Here is a 13,939-nt window from a genome sequence, read left to right on the forward strand (position 1 = left end):
TCTGATTAAGAATAATATGTAAATGGCACAAGCTAAATTCAATATCCATGGAGAAAGGAAGTGGCAATTGAGGGAGATGGTTCAGCGCCTGTAGACAATCAATATAATAATAATAATAAAAAATCCTTGGGCAAGCCTCCCCAGGAAAGGGCTGGGATATGAGCTGTAACGAATATTCTGCATATGTCTCCATTTTGTCATATCTCATTAAAGGGGCTTCTTGCTTTATGTCAGTTGAGCTGTCCAAAAATCATTCATCATTTTTAGTGTAAAAAAAAAGTCATACAGTTGTTTAAATAATATCATATTAATGTTAAAGTTCAGCTGTCATTTAAGAATATGGCTTAATCAGACATAGCATTTAAGAAAAATAGTTTTTTCGGGCCTTACTTCGCTTTCAGGTTGGCAGATTCAAATAAGGATTTATGGGTTTCTAAACCAATGTATTTTCCCATGTTTATGCTTGATGAACCTCAGCTTTTCTTTCAGGTGACTGGAGTTCAGGAGTCCGTTATTTTCAGCAAAATAAAATAGTTTTTTCATACAGCGTTTGAATACATTTGCAAGTCATCTAGTGAGAGAAAAAGAAAAACGAACTATAACCTCTGACACTGTGTGCTTGGGAGTCTGTCTAGGACTCCTAGTTTATAAGTGTTCCATAAGACAAATGAAAATCGTGAAATATTCATGGGTTCCCGTTCTCAGACAAATGCATTATGTGGTCAGATGTTTAAAAAGCTTTGTCATTTCTTATATATATTTGAGAAAGGCATTTAATTTCTTTCGTTACAAAAGTAACTCCTATGCAGATGGTTTTACTTGTCAGAATAGAAAGGAAGGTTTTACTTTTAATTTTATAAGTAAATGCATTGGTAAAAGTGATAGCAATTTACAAGTTTTTGTCATTGTGCTGACATGATGGATACTATGAGGTGGTAATCTTATAGTATGCTAGGAAAATTGACTGAAAAAAGTATACTCATGAAAAACTATTTAAATTTGCTTTATAAACAAATTTTGAATTGTAGGATCATGGGTAGGGGAGAGGAGGAAGGAAGGAAGGGAGCAAAGGAAGGCTCTGAATAATATTTATCCTAACATTCCTAGAAAATAGTATCATAGAATGGCAGTCAGTTTGCCTTTTCTTATATAATCTTAGTAGATGCCTTGTAGATATGCACTCAATTGCTCAACTGAAAACTGGAGAGTTTCATTTTATTTTGTTGAAACACAGTTTGTTAAACTAAAGTGAGAAAACCTTGCTGCATGTTGACTCCATTAATTCATTTGCCACTATATATTTGCCATCTTGGTTTTATTCCATAATATTCTATGGTGAGTTTCTTATCTACCGTAATTATTGAATAGATTCATCACCTGATCATTTAAATATATTACTATGGCATCTGAAAACCAAGGAATGTATTATTCCATATTCTTGGAATATTTTCTTAAATCACTCCTTTTCATTAGTGACACATATATAGTTCTGGGGAAAGGATATATGAATAGAGCTGTTGTTGGAAACAGAAGAGGAATGATGAAGGAAAAAATGGGGGATATAATTATTTCTAAATAGTGACTGCAGGGGTGAAATCCATTTACCTTAGCTACCAGTTCACAAATGGGAGTGTGAATGTGTGCTCACTTCGCTTGCCTGCAACACCTCTGCACATGCACAGGACCTTTTGCGCATGTGCAAAGCATCAAAAATGGGACGTGATGACGTCCAGGTGGGTGGGCGGAGCCTCCCACTGCTGGCCTATCAAGCCGGATAGAACCGGCTGCATTTCACCACTGAGTGACTGTGAACGAACAGTAGTTAAATGTGATATAGATAACTCTTTCTTGAATAGCAAAAAGAGTGGTAAGAAATGTTAGAGTGTTAAAACCATGAGAAATTGTATTAAATTTTCTAGTGCACTCTACCCGATCAATTTCACAGTGATAATATCCTGGAATGTGAGTATGTGTTTGTGCATACTCCTGGTGACTCTCTGTACAAGTTCCTGTGGTTTTCTTGGCAAGTTTTTGGAAGTAGTTTGTCATTGCCTTCTTCCTAGAACTGACTAGCCCAAGGTCATCTGGCGGAATTTGAGGCTAAGGAAGGACTAGAATTCATGGTTTCCCAGTTTTGAGCCTGATGCCTTAAGCACTATAGCAACTGACTCTCTAGGAATTTGCAAGATAATAGAATAGAATAGACTTCTTTATTGGCCAAGTGTACATAAAAGAAAAGATACATTCGTCAAGAATCATAAAGTACAACACTTAATGATAGTCATAGGGTACAAATAAGTAATCAAATCATACTAGGAAACAATATCAATATAAATTGTAAGGATACAAGCAACAAAGTTACAGTCATACAGTCATAAGTGGGAGGAAAAAATGGGTGATAGGAATGATGAGAAGACTAATAGTAATAGTAATGCAGCTTTAATGAATAGTTTGACAGTGTTGAGGGAATTATTTGTTTAGCAGAGTGATGGGGTTCGGGAAAAAACTGTTCTTGTGTCTAGTTGTTCTGGTGTGCAATGCTCTATAGCATCGTTTTGAGGGTAGGAGTTGAAACAGTTTATATCCAGGATGCCAGGGGTCTGTAAATATTTTCATAGTCCTCTTTTTGACTCGTGCAGTATACAGGTCCTCAACGGAAGGCAAGTTGGTAGTAATTGCTTTTTTTTCTGCAGTTCTAATTATCCTCTGAAGTCTGTCTGTCTTGTATTGATAAGATGATAAGATAAGATAAGATAAGATAAGATAAGATAAGATAAGATAAGATAAGATAAGATAAGATAAGTAGTTTTTCACAGTTACCAAACTTACAATCTTTCAAAATGTAACTGATACAAAATATAAGGCTCACTAACATAATGCCTTCTGTTATCAATAGAATTCTGCCTGGTCACATATCAAGAAACTTATTTCTTCACCCTGATCTTCATATCGAGTTTTAAAAGGCTAACACAATATTTTAATATTTTGTTAAATTTGTCTCCATTCAGGAGTCATAAAAAACAAAACAACTTAATATTTTCAATTATCTTCTAAACAATAGATAAAGAATGAGAGCTACCAATGCAGGGGTGTCAAACTTGCGTCGTCACATCGTCATCATGTGACATATTGTGACTTTTCTGTCTTTCGCTAAAGCAGGTGTAGGCGTGGGCAGTGCGTGATGCATCCAGCCCATGGGCTGTGAGTTTGACACCCCTGTACTAATGTATGCAAAAATAAATCTTATTTCATTCCAACAGTCCAGTTTCAGCATTATTGTTTTCCTCTAGAATTTCTAGGGTGCTAATTTTTAGTAGTTTCAAAACTTTATGATAGAACTGGAAAAGGGGAACTATATAGGAAAAGATGCCAAAGATAAAATATATCCTCAAAGTTAAAGCTCCTTGAACATTGGTACTATAATTTGGAGGATAAGAACATTACTGTACGATCATAACACATAGTTTTATTTTTAAAATGATAAAGAAAACATTTTAAAGACATAAGTGTAAATACAGATCTTTCGGGAAAAGTTTTTTCATTAGTGATTCCAACCAGAACGTAACTAAAACTTTGAACAACTTCAAATGATATTTGACCTTATTGGAAAAGGAAATTTATCAAATAAATTTAAGGAAGAAATTCTTTTAAACACATATTTTGAACTGAGTCCTGTGCTTTTATTTTAGTTATACAATAATATCTTCTTCATTAAAGATGTAATTATATAGATATATATTTTTTCAGTTTAAGAAAATCACGTTATTAATTAAAAAAATATTTGTTTGAGTCAGCAATTACATTTTAAGCACATTTAAAAGCAACTTTTTGATGCTAAAAATACTTAAAGTCAAATGAAATGGCCTCCAGTTTCTTGAATTCTTGTGCCAAAGGAGATTCAGCTAGTCCTCCTATCTGATATTCTGCCGACATATAAAGGCATTTGTATTTAGATGGAATGTCGGGTTTTGTGCTTACTTCTAAGGAAGCTAATTGACATTAGCTCTTTTTTTAATTGTTACCGAAGTTTTTAATTAAATAGTATGATCTTTTATTGCATAATATTTACCTAATGGCCAAGTGAATGTTATTTTAACGTTGATTTTATAGTTACTACATAAGGGGGCCTGTGGCCTAGCTCTTCAGTCTTTCTCCCCAGCCAATGTCTTAGACAAATTTTAAGTGGTGACTAAAGAAAGAGACAGAAGTGCTTTTTTGCACAAATTATCCCTGTTCAAATGTTTCTTCATTAAATTAATAAGATTATTTTTTTAAAAAAAATGAGGAAAGCCTTAATAATTATGTTGACTTTATAGTACACTTATGCCAAAGTATAAAGTTTGTTATTTTTTAGGACAATACACTTGACTTATGTCTAAAGATTTCTTTTTCTATGGACATATTATTATAGTCTAAGTACAGTACACATTTTCATCTGTAGTTTACAGTTGCTCTTTTCAATACCGTATGAACATGTACTTGGTTTCATTACTTTTCTTTTATATATCATCTGGAATTATTTATCAGTCACCATCAACTTTGACCATCTGTACAGCTGGAAATACCATTATCCAAATTGTAGTTTCCTCCTACAGCAAGGTCCCAGTGGATATCTCCCTGTGCTATTGCTTTCAGACAACATGTACAAAGAATGTGATACATCACACTGGCTAAAGTATAATGAAATCCTTGTCCTTGCCCTTTCACGGAAACAACCTAGTATCATTAAGAAGTTGTAAACCTTCAAATAGATTGTAGTCAGAAGCCTCATCATATCAAAATACATAGTACTATGCAAGTAAAAGCTAATTTCTAAAGTAGACATATGTACTTTAGAAAAATATATATATCTCAAGCCAGCAAAGAGGAGTTACAAAAGTTGCAACAAGAATAAGGAATTCTTGCACAGCAGAAGTGATCTATAAATTTTTACGTGCTGAACTTAGGCTTGACTAAGTCGCAAGAAGCTAAAGTACCAACTTCAACTAGTATCTATGACATATGTTGCCAATTTTTGCAGCACGTTTTATTATCAGCTAATTTAAAATTTGCAGGAAGACATTAAAAGAGGTTTCAGGACTGAAACAGTTTCTTGTTTTTTCATTGTCCCTATTAATTACTTATAGCACCAGAGGCCCCGCATCCATCTGCCACAGTAAGTCCATCCAGTGAAGACACTCTCCAAAAAAGGTTGCTTTCATTGGGCAAGTTTTATAGCCCCACAACCTCTCTTTCTTCCTCCATCTCCATAGTTGCTGAATTTAGCAAGAGAAGATTACATATTGATGAGGATTAAGTTTTCTAGCAGGCAGTGGGCACCTGCTAGGACAAAAGAAGTAAATAATTATCTAATTGGGGTTAGAGCTGGAAGTTTATTGTCTCACAGCTTGCAAAAGTAAATAGGAAGAGCTAGCTTGTCTAAGTAGTCTCTCTTCCAGGTGCTAATTGAAAGATGAAAGTCAGTCACAATACAGGCACAAGGACTGTATTACAAGGACTAGGAATGTGGATAGTAATTATTTGCAGGTCTGAATTTCATAGTAGAACTGAGGGTGAAATATGAAAATTTGTGAGCAAGCTAAGAAAGAAATGGAAGAGACCGCAGTCATAAAAAAATCTGGAGACAGAAGGCAATCTTTTGGCAATGTACCTCATAAAGAACAACTTAGCTGAAGTGATAAGAAAACTGGAAAGCAGTATTTCAAAACATTCAAAAAGTTTCCACCTTAATGAACCCACTATACATGGTGACAAATTCCTTTTACAGTTTTCCACAGTTCTGTTTTCCCCAGACTAGCATTAAAGATGCCTAACTGAATTCATAGAAGAAAAGTCCTATTAATCTGTGGTGGCAAAAATCAGAGAGCTGAGTAGTACTTTTTCTACATCAAGGAAGTGAGCTTATGCCTTTTAATAAAATTTATTCACCAGAAAAGGTTCTACCAGACTTTTTTGCCTAAGTGTGGCTATGTAGTTCTTGGGTCCTTAACTTGGGCTTGACATAACATTCCTAGGCTTTTAATGCTAAGGTATTGTATTTCAACTTTCATGTCCTGGAAGTATGAACCAGTGAAGCTTGGGGGTTCACGATTTCCATGGTAACAATGGGCTTGTTCCAGATGATCTTAGTCCAACTCATAAGAGGAGTCACATGTGTACTCAGAACAAATGGCTTGTGATTTGGGATGATAGAAGTTGTCATCATTCTTTGCCATAGAAGAATTGGATTTTGGTCAAGATTCAAATAGTCAGAATTCTAGATCTCTGAAAGGACAGGAAACTGTTTTAAGAAGGTTCATGCTAGATACCTTATATAGCTGGAGAGGTTTTTGATGGTACTTAGATATCTTTCCAGTGATCTGATAGGTAGTCTCAAAGATGCTATTTTTTTTTCTCAAAAGGCAACTGGACTGGGTTTTTTTTTTCTTCCTTGAGGAGGAAGAAGAAAATGTTTCGCTTCTCATCCAAGAAGCTTCATCAGTAATAATGCTGGGAGTGGAAGGATAGGTACTGACAGTTGAGATTGGATGGTGGGGAGATGGGAGGATAGGTTCTAATAGGATGATGGGCAGGGGTGAAATGCTCCCGGTTCGGACTGGCTCGGGCGAGTAGGTAGCGATGGTGGCGGGCAGTTCGGAGAACCGGTAGCAAAAATCCCTGCCCCCGCCCCCCCATGCCCAGATGAGCTGCTCGATCATCAGAGCCTTTTTTTCCTTTTAAATGGCTCTGACCAGCCAAGCTCTGACAATCCCAGCAGCTTGGATCACCAGAGCCATGTAAAAGAAAAAAAGTTTTTTTTTCCCCAAGCTCTGACGATCTCAGCCTGCTAATCGGTAGCAAAAATCCCTCTCCCTCCCCCCCTCAGCTTGCTTACTTTAGCTGCTGGTCGCAACGCCTTGCTGTAATCCCTGCAATCAATTGCATCAGCAAGCAACTGAATATCCCTGCCTGCAATCAAGCAGGCAGGGAGTTGTAGACTTCAATTCCCAGAATTCCTCAGCCAGCAAAGCAAAGCTGGCTGAGGAATTCTGGGAGTTGAAGTCTACAAGTCTTAAAGTTGCCAAGGTTGGAGATCCCTGTTCTATTGGGTAATTTTTTTTCCCCTTTGAGAGCTTTAAAAAAATAGTTAATTGGGGGGTTTTTTTAGTTGTTGTTTTTTTAGAGCTAGCCATTTAAAGTTTAGGAAGTTTTAAATTTAGCTGCTTTTATATAAAATTTAAAATAAAATAAAATAAAATAATATTTGTGCAGCTTTCTGAGATTTAGTGTGTTTCTGTAGTGTTTCACTCTAACTACACAAACACACAAAATCTCACAAAGCTATATGTGGAATTTTGTGTGTGTAAAGTGTGAAAGTTGGTTTTTTGGGCTTTTTGTGGCTGTGTGAGGTTCCTGCTTGTTTCAGGGGCCATTTTGGGTCTAGCACAGCTGCTTTTATATTGTGGGTGAGCCAGTTGTGTTGTGTTGTGTTTTGTAGGTTAAAAAAGGGCAAAGAAGTGACATTGACTTGGCCACGCCCACCTGACCAACAAGCCACGCCCTCCCAGTCACCTTACCACCAAGCCCCGCTCACTAATTAAGCAACGCCCACAGAACCGGTAGCAAAAATTTTTAGATTTCACCCCTGATGATGGGGTGTGTGCAATGGTGGGTTTTAACTGGTGTTACAACCAGTTCGCTTCGCACATGCGCTTTGCGTTAAGTTAAATTATTTACCTACAGCCTTAAACAAGTGAGTCCTGCAGTTCCTTTTCTTAGAATGAATACTTGAGTAATAGTTGATAATCCAGTGCTGCAGATTTTTGCACACAATCACATGCTAGGGCCTTGCATATATATTAATGATACAATTTGTAAACAGTGCATATACTTCTCCCTCTTCAGTGGTAAGGAACCCATATTTCTGATAGAACATTTCTCCCAGATATTGGAGCATTCACATATCAAGTCGTTCCTTGTTTTAAATGCCTGATGTGTTCATAAGATGGTACAAAGCAAGGCTAATAACAGCTCATATCTCATGCAGGTGGTCATTCTAGTTAGCTCACAGATCAAAAGTCAAACTACTGTGAATCTTTTATTTAAAAAATGGCAGTTAATGACACAAGGCTAGTCTTATTTCCACAACAAAAAAGAGTTATAGCTATCCAGCATCAGCTTCTGAGAACAAAAGGCTGTTTTATAATTATGCTGCACCAAATACTGCAGGCATTTCTGAACACATCCTCGGAATATATACACTGTTTCATTGGCAAACACTAAATACATTTCACTTACGTGAAATCCCTGTTATCAAAAGGAGTATAACTCAAAGCTCTATAACACAATTTTTTTCATCTTGGTATAATTTGGAGAGGAGAAAAATTGGAATTAATATTCCAGATTATAGGTGGTTTCATATTCTGACACAAGTTATATAATTCATAATAAAGTAATACAGTTGTGAACAAATTTATTGCCACCCATACCAAAACAAGTGAATCCAAGGGTGTTGAATGCACACAATGCACCAATTGGTGCAATGCACCAATTGGTGGGAAAGGACCATTAACTGGTGTTAACATCTGATTTCATCCATTTAACTAACTCTCTAATAAAAACACTGAGATGTTACCGTGTTTATGGAAGACAGCCATAGGGAAATGCCTTGCATGTTAGAACAGCTGAAATCCTTTGCTTAAAATGTTCATTAATATCTTTGGTACAAAATTTTAATTGAACATTTTTTTTTTCTTTTTGGCAATGAGGCCACCATTTCCCCTACTTTCTGAATTTGAAATTACAAAAGTTCCTGGTGCTAGCATAGCTGGCCAAAATGTTTCACCAAAAACAAAACAAAACCCTAAGCTGAATAGTTGAGTGGTATGTTTGTTTGTTTTTTTAAAAAAGTGCAGTTGACATACTTGTATCCTGAATTCATATTGTAGGAATCTATACAGATATTAGTTATATCTTGCATTTTCATTCATTATCCAGGTAGAGGACAAGGAGAACTGACCTTCATACTGTAAGACAAAGCATTCAGTGAAAATGAAATGTGAATATGTCAAGCAAACACTGTTCCTAAGTTTATGAAGGACAGTATCTTTTATTAAGGTTTAATGTATACAACATCCAGTAATGCCATGCCTGTGAAGTGCTTAAGGCGTTACTAATGGTTTATTAAGTTTCCTCTTCCAGCTTATATATGTTTGTTTCATTAGAAATTATTTATAAAATGTTTAACTTTTACTTCAAATTATTTTTAAAACAGTACTAAATATTCATTGGCTAAGGAGCTAATTCTCAAAGTATTTCTGATTCAACATAGTTTTTAAAAATATGAGTTACTTCCTGATATGAGAGAATCATACATGTTTATTTGTCACATGTAGCACTACTTAATCATAGATTCCTACAATGCATAAATGTATTCAAAAAATTAAGGGCAATGTATGTGTGTAATAGTTTATTTGTTTGCTTGTGTGCTAGTAGTCATCCCGTCCCCCCCACCCCATCCCTCCCCCCGTCCCTGCCTTCATGGTATCAGTCCAACATTTTTATCCTTAAAGTAAGGGTTTTTCTAGCTTAACTATAGATACACCATTTTACAGATTTTGGTTGTTGTTGTTTTTGATATTAGGTATCCTTTATAAACAATTGTCATATAAAAAGTTGGATTCAAAAATAACTGCATTTGTAGACTGTTTTTTTACTAATACTAATAAAAAGATGTTTGTGAGTTTTTATATTTTGATTTAATCAGTGCAGTAAATTGGTCATTTAAGGGCAAAAAGGGATCAGAATGTTCTATCTCATGGCACCAAAAACAGCAACATAAATTACTTTTCAGTTATATTCACTCAGTAAGAACGAGTGTCTTCCAAAAACTTAATCTTCTAACACGTTTTAATTTATTGTTTACTTTCCGTGTTATGACTTCAGTTATCTCTAATTTTAAACCTAAGAGAGTTTCCTTTTTATATCTTGTCCCATGCGAAACTGCTGTTTGGTGTATATCTATAGTGGTATAATTTAAGGCAAAACTTACTTGGAGAGATGGAGACTATTAAGTCAACATTATGATTAAATTGATGTACTCTGACACATTGTTGACTTTTATGCAATGATCATAGCAAAGACCAACGCAAATAGAGAGAAAGAAAGAGAGAGAGTAGTGCAGTGGATCCTATTGATATCTAGATTTTAGATTTTTAGATTTTTAGATTTTATTTTATTTATACACCGCCCTACTCCCGAAGGACTCAGGGCGGTGAACAGCCACAGATAAAACACATAAATACAAAATTTAAAAGCAAAGTAAAACTGAATTAAATAATTTTGGCCCAAGACAGATTTAAAACACCCCAATAATTTAAAACAGATTAAAATTTACATTTTAAAAAGGGAAAAAGGGAAAAGATTAGGCCAGGCCAGCCTGATGGAATAAAAAGGTCTTAAGAGCACGGCAGAAGGTGCGCAGATCCAGGATCCTCTGTATCTCCGGGGGGAGCTCATTCCAGATAGTAGGTGCCCCCACAGAGAAGGCTCTCCCCCTGGGGGCTGCCAGTCAACATTGTTTGGCCGACGGCACCCAGAGGAGCCTCTCTCTATGAGAGAGTATCGGCCGGTGGGAGGCTATTGGTGGCAGCAGGTGATCCCATAGGTAACCAGGTCCTAAGCCATGGAACGCTCTAAAGGTGGTAACCAAAACCTTGAAGCGCACCCGGAAGACCACCGGGAGACAGTGCAGCTCGTGCAGGAGAGCTGTTACATGGGAGCATGATGTTGCTCCCATAACCACCCGCGCGGCCACACTCTGCGCCAGTTGGAGCCTCTGGGTGCTCCTCAAGGGGAGCCCCATGTAGAGAGCGTTGCAATAGTCCAGGTGGGAAGTGATGAGGACATGAGTGACCGTGAGAAGGAGTCCCGATCCAGAAAGGGACGCAACTGGCGAATCAGATGAACCTGATGAAAAATCCTCCCGGTCACAGCCGTCAAATGCTCTTCTAAAGACAGCCGTGAATCCAGGAGGACGCCCAAGTTGCGAGCCCTCACCGTGGGGGCCAGCAATTCACCCCCAATAGTCAGTGATGGCGCCAACTGACTATATCGGGACGTCGGAAACCACAGCCACTCGGTTTTGGATGGGTTGAGCCTGAGCCTGTTTCTCCCCAGGGAGAAACTGTGTGTTCATTCACACAGGGAGTGTGAATGAACAAATATCACCAAAATTTAGTGCCTGTTTATTTCATGAATGGTCATTCTTTGTGTGATATATAGTGTGAAAAAAAATAATTGTCCCCTTAATGAAAGCAGTCCACTTAAAGGGATTACTAAAGCCAATTATGTAACTATTTTATTACATTGAACTACATTGCATACAACCAAAATAAGGTCAAGGTGGTAGATTAGTCAGCAATAAATATATATAGTCTTTTCTTTGATTAAAAGTTAACTCAGCCGTCAGCAAGTTCCAATATCTTCATAAATATATTCCTCCATTGTGGGTAAAGTTGGAACTTTGCAATTCTGTGAATATAATATTCTTGCTTCAATTATCATGTATAAAAATATTTCACTAGCTTTTTCAAACTGTTTGTCAATCTGTCCCTCCCCAAAAAAGGCTCTGGTTTAACTTATATATTACCATATTTTTCAGAGTATAAGATGCATCTTCCCCCCCCCAAAAGAGGCTGAAAATTTGGGTGCGTCTTATACTCCGAATGTAGCTTTTTCAAAGCTTTTTTTCAACCCTAACGAGGCGCTAACGAGGTGCTAGCGAGTGAAGCGATCTTCCCAGCTTTGCCTGCTCCCTCGACTCTCCGCTGTGCTTTAACGAGGCACTTGTGAGTGAAGGAATCTCCGTGCTTTGCTCTGACTCAGCTGTTCTTTAGAAGCTTTTTTCAGCCCTAACTAGATGCTAGCCGAGTGAAGCAATCTCCACGTGCTTTGCCTGCTTTTCTCATTGCTGCTTCCTCTCAGCTCTGCCTTAGAAGCTGTGTTTTATCCCCAAGCAGGAGATAAAAAAACCAGCAAACTAATGTGCTGAAGCTAACCAGTCTAAGGATGCTAGCAAGATGAATACCTGCTAGGCAGATTTTTTTTTCCTATTTTCCTCCCCAAAAACTAAGCTGTGTCTTATACTCTGGTGTGTCTTATACGGTAATTTAAAAAATTGTCTGAATGTATTTGAATCCAGAAGTTTCTGGATTTTTTATATATCTACCATGTTTCCCCGAAAATAAGACCCTGTGTTATATTTTTTTGAACCCTGAAATAAGTGCTTGGCCTTATTACCATGTGCTCAAAAGCCCGACCCCTTCATGGATTACTGCTTTGTCGTGGCAAAAGGGCTTGTGTAGCTCAATGAAGCTATGAGCTATGCCATGCAGGGCCACCCAAAATGGACAGGTCATAGCAGAGAGTTCTGACAAAACGTGATCCACTGGAGAAGGAAATGGCAACCCACTCCAGGATTTTTGCCATGAAAACCCCATGGACAGTACCAAAAGGAAAAAAGATATGATGCTGGAAGATGAGCCCATTAGGTCGGAAGGTATCCAATATGCTACTGGGGAAGAGCAGAGGGCTAGTACTAGTAGCACCAGAAAGAGTGAAGCGACTGGGCCAAAGCCAAAAGGATGCTCAGCTGTGGATGCATCTGGTGGTGAAAGGTAAGGCCGATGCTGTAAAGATTTTCTCTGCATAGGAACCTGGAATGTAAGATCCATGAATAAAGGCAAGCTGGACATGGTCAAACAAGAGATGACAAGACTGAACATTGGCATCTTAGGAATCAGCGAACTAAAATGGACAGGAATGGGTGAATTTAATTCAGATGACCATCAGGTATACTACTGCGGGCAAGAATCCCTCAGAAGAAATGGAGTAGCCTTCATAATCAATAAAAGAGTAAGAAAAGCAATACTGGGATACAATCCCCAAAATGACAAAATGATCTCAGTTCGAATCCAAGGCAAACCATTCAATATCACAGTAATCCAAGTCTATGCCCCAACCATTGGTGCTGAAGAGAATGAAATGTTCTTTGAAGCCCTACAGCACCTTATAGAATTAACACCAAAATGTTATGTCCTTATCATCATGGGGGATTGGAATGCTAAAGTAGGAAGCCAAAGATAACCAGAATAACAGGCAAGTTTGGCCTTGGAGTATAAAATGAAGCAGGACACAGGCTGATATAATTTTGTCAAGAGAATACGATGGTCATAGCAAACACTCTTTTCCAACCACCCAAGAGACGACTCTACACATGGACATCACCAGATGGTCAACACAAAAATCAGATTGACTATGTGCTCTGCAGCCAAAGATGGAGAAGCTCTATACAGTCAGTAAAAACAAGACCAGCAGCTAACTGTGGCTCAGTGTCGCGATCCACTCGACACCCAGGCATTACCGTGCTCACGACCCGGGAAGGTTGGCGATGGAAGCGTCGAATAGCCGTCTACGCTGATACACGGTGGTGGGGGGTGTATTATTGTGTTAGGCGTTCGGGCACGGTGGCGGTCGGGGAGAGGGATAATTATGTGGTTTTCCGCCGCAACGGGACAGCGGCTCAGCGGCACATGCGCGGTAGCGATAAACCCGGAAGGGCGGCGGTCCTAATGCCTCGCCGGCGCGCTATTTAAAGGTGTTGGGAGGCAGCCGCTCCCAACGCCGACTTTGAGTATCCGCATTACCGTCAGCTTTGCCGTGCATCGTGTGGAGGATTATTCTAATAAAGAAAGAGCTTGCAGCAAACCACGACTACGTGTGCTCTTTTCTCCTCGCTCACACGGACACGCAACGCATCGTTGACAGAAAGTCGGCATTTCCTCCTTGCTTCAGCGGCGGTCCAGCGGCATGGCGGAGGGCACAGCAGCTGAGTCCCCGGCGACCGAGGAGGAGTTGGATGCGGACATGGAAGGCTCGTCAGAGGCCCCAGCGTCCGAAG

General features: G+C 38.3%; 1 protein-coding gene across 3 annotated transcripts in view; it reads left to right on the top strand.

Annotated features, from left to right (window-relative positions):
• Positions 1-13,939, top strand: part of VTI1A (vesicle transport through interaction with t-SNAREs 1A) — a 283,339-nt gene that overhangs the window by 160,464 nt on the left and 108,936 nt on the right. The gene's annotated exons all lie outside the window — the stretch shown is intronic.

The sequence above is a fragment of the Pituophis catenifer genome, unplaced genomic scaffold, assembly GCF_029215685.1.
Source record: "Pituophis catenifer annectens isolate HBS135680 unplaced genomic scaffold, rPitCat1.0.hap2 SCAF_6, whole genome shotgun sequence".
In the NCBI taxonomy this organism is placed as follows: domain Eukaryota; kingdom Metazoa; phylum Chordata; class Lepidosauria; order Squamata; family Colubridae; genus Pituophis; species Pituophis catenifer.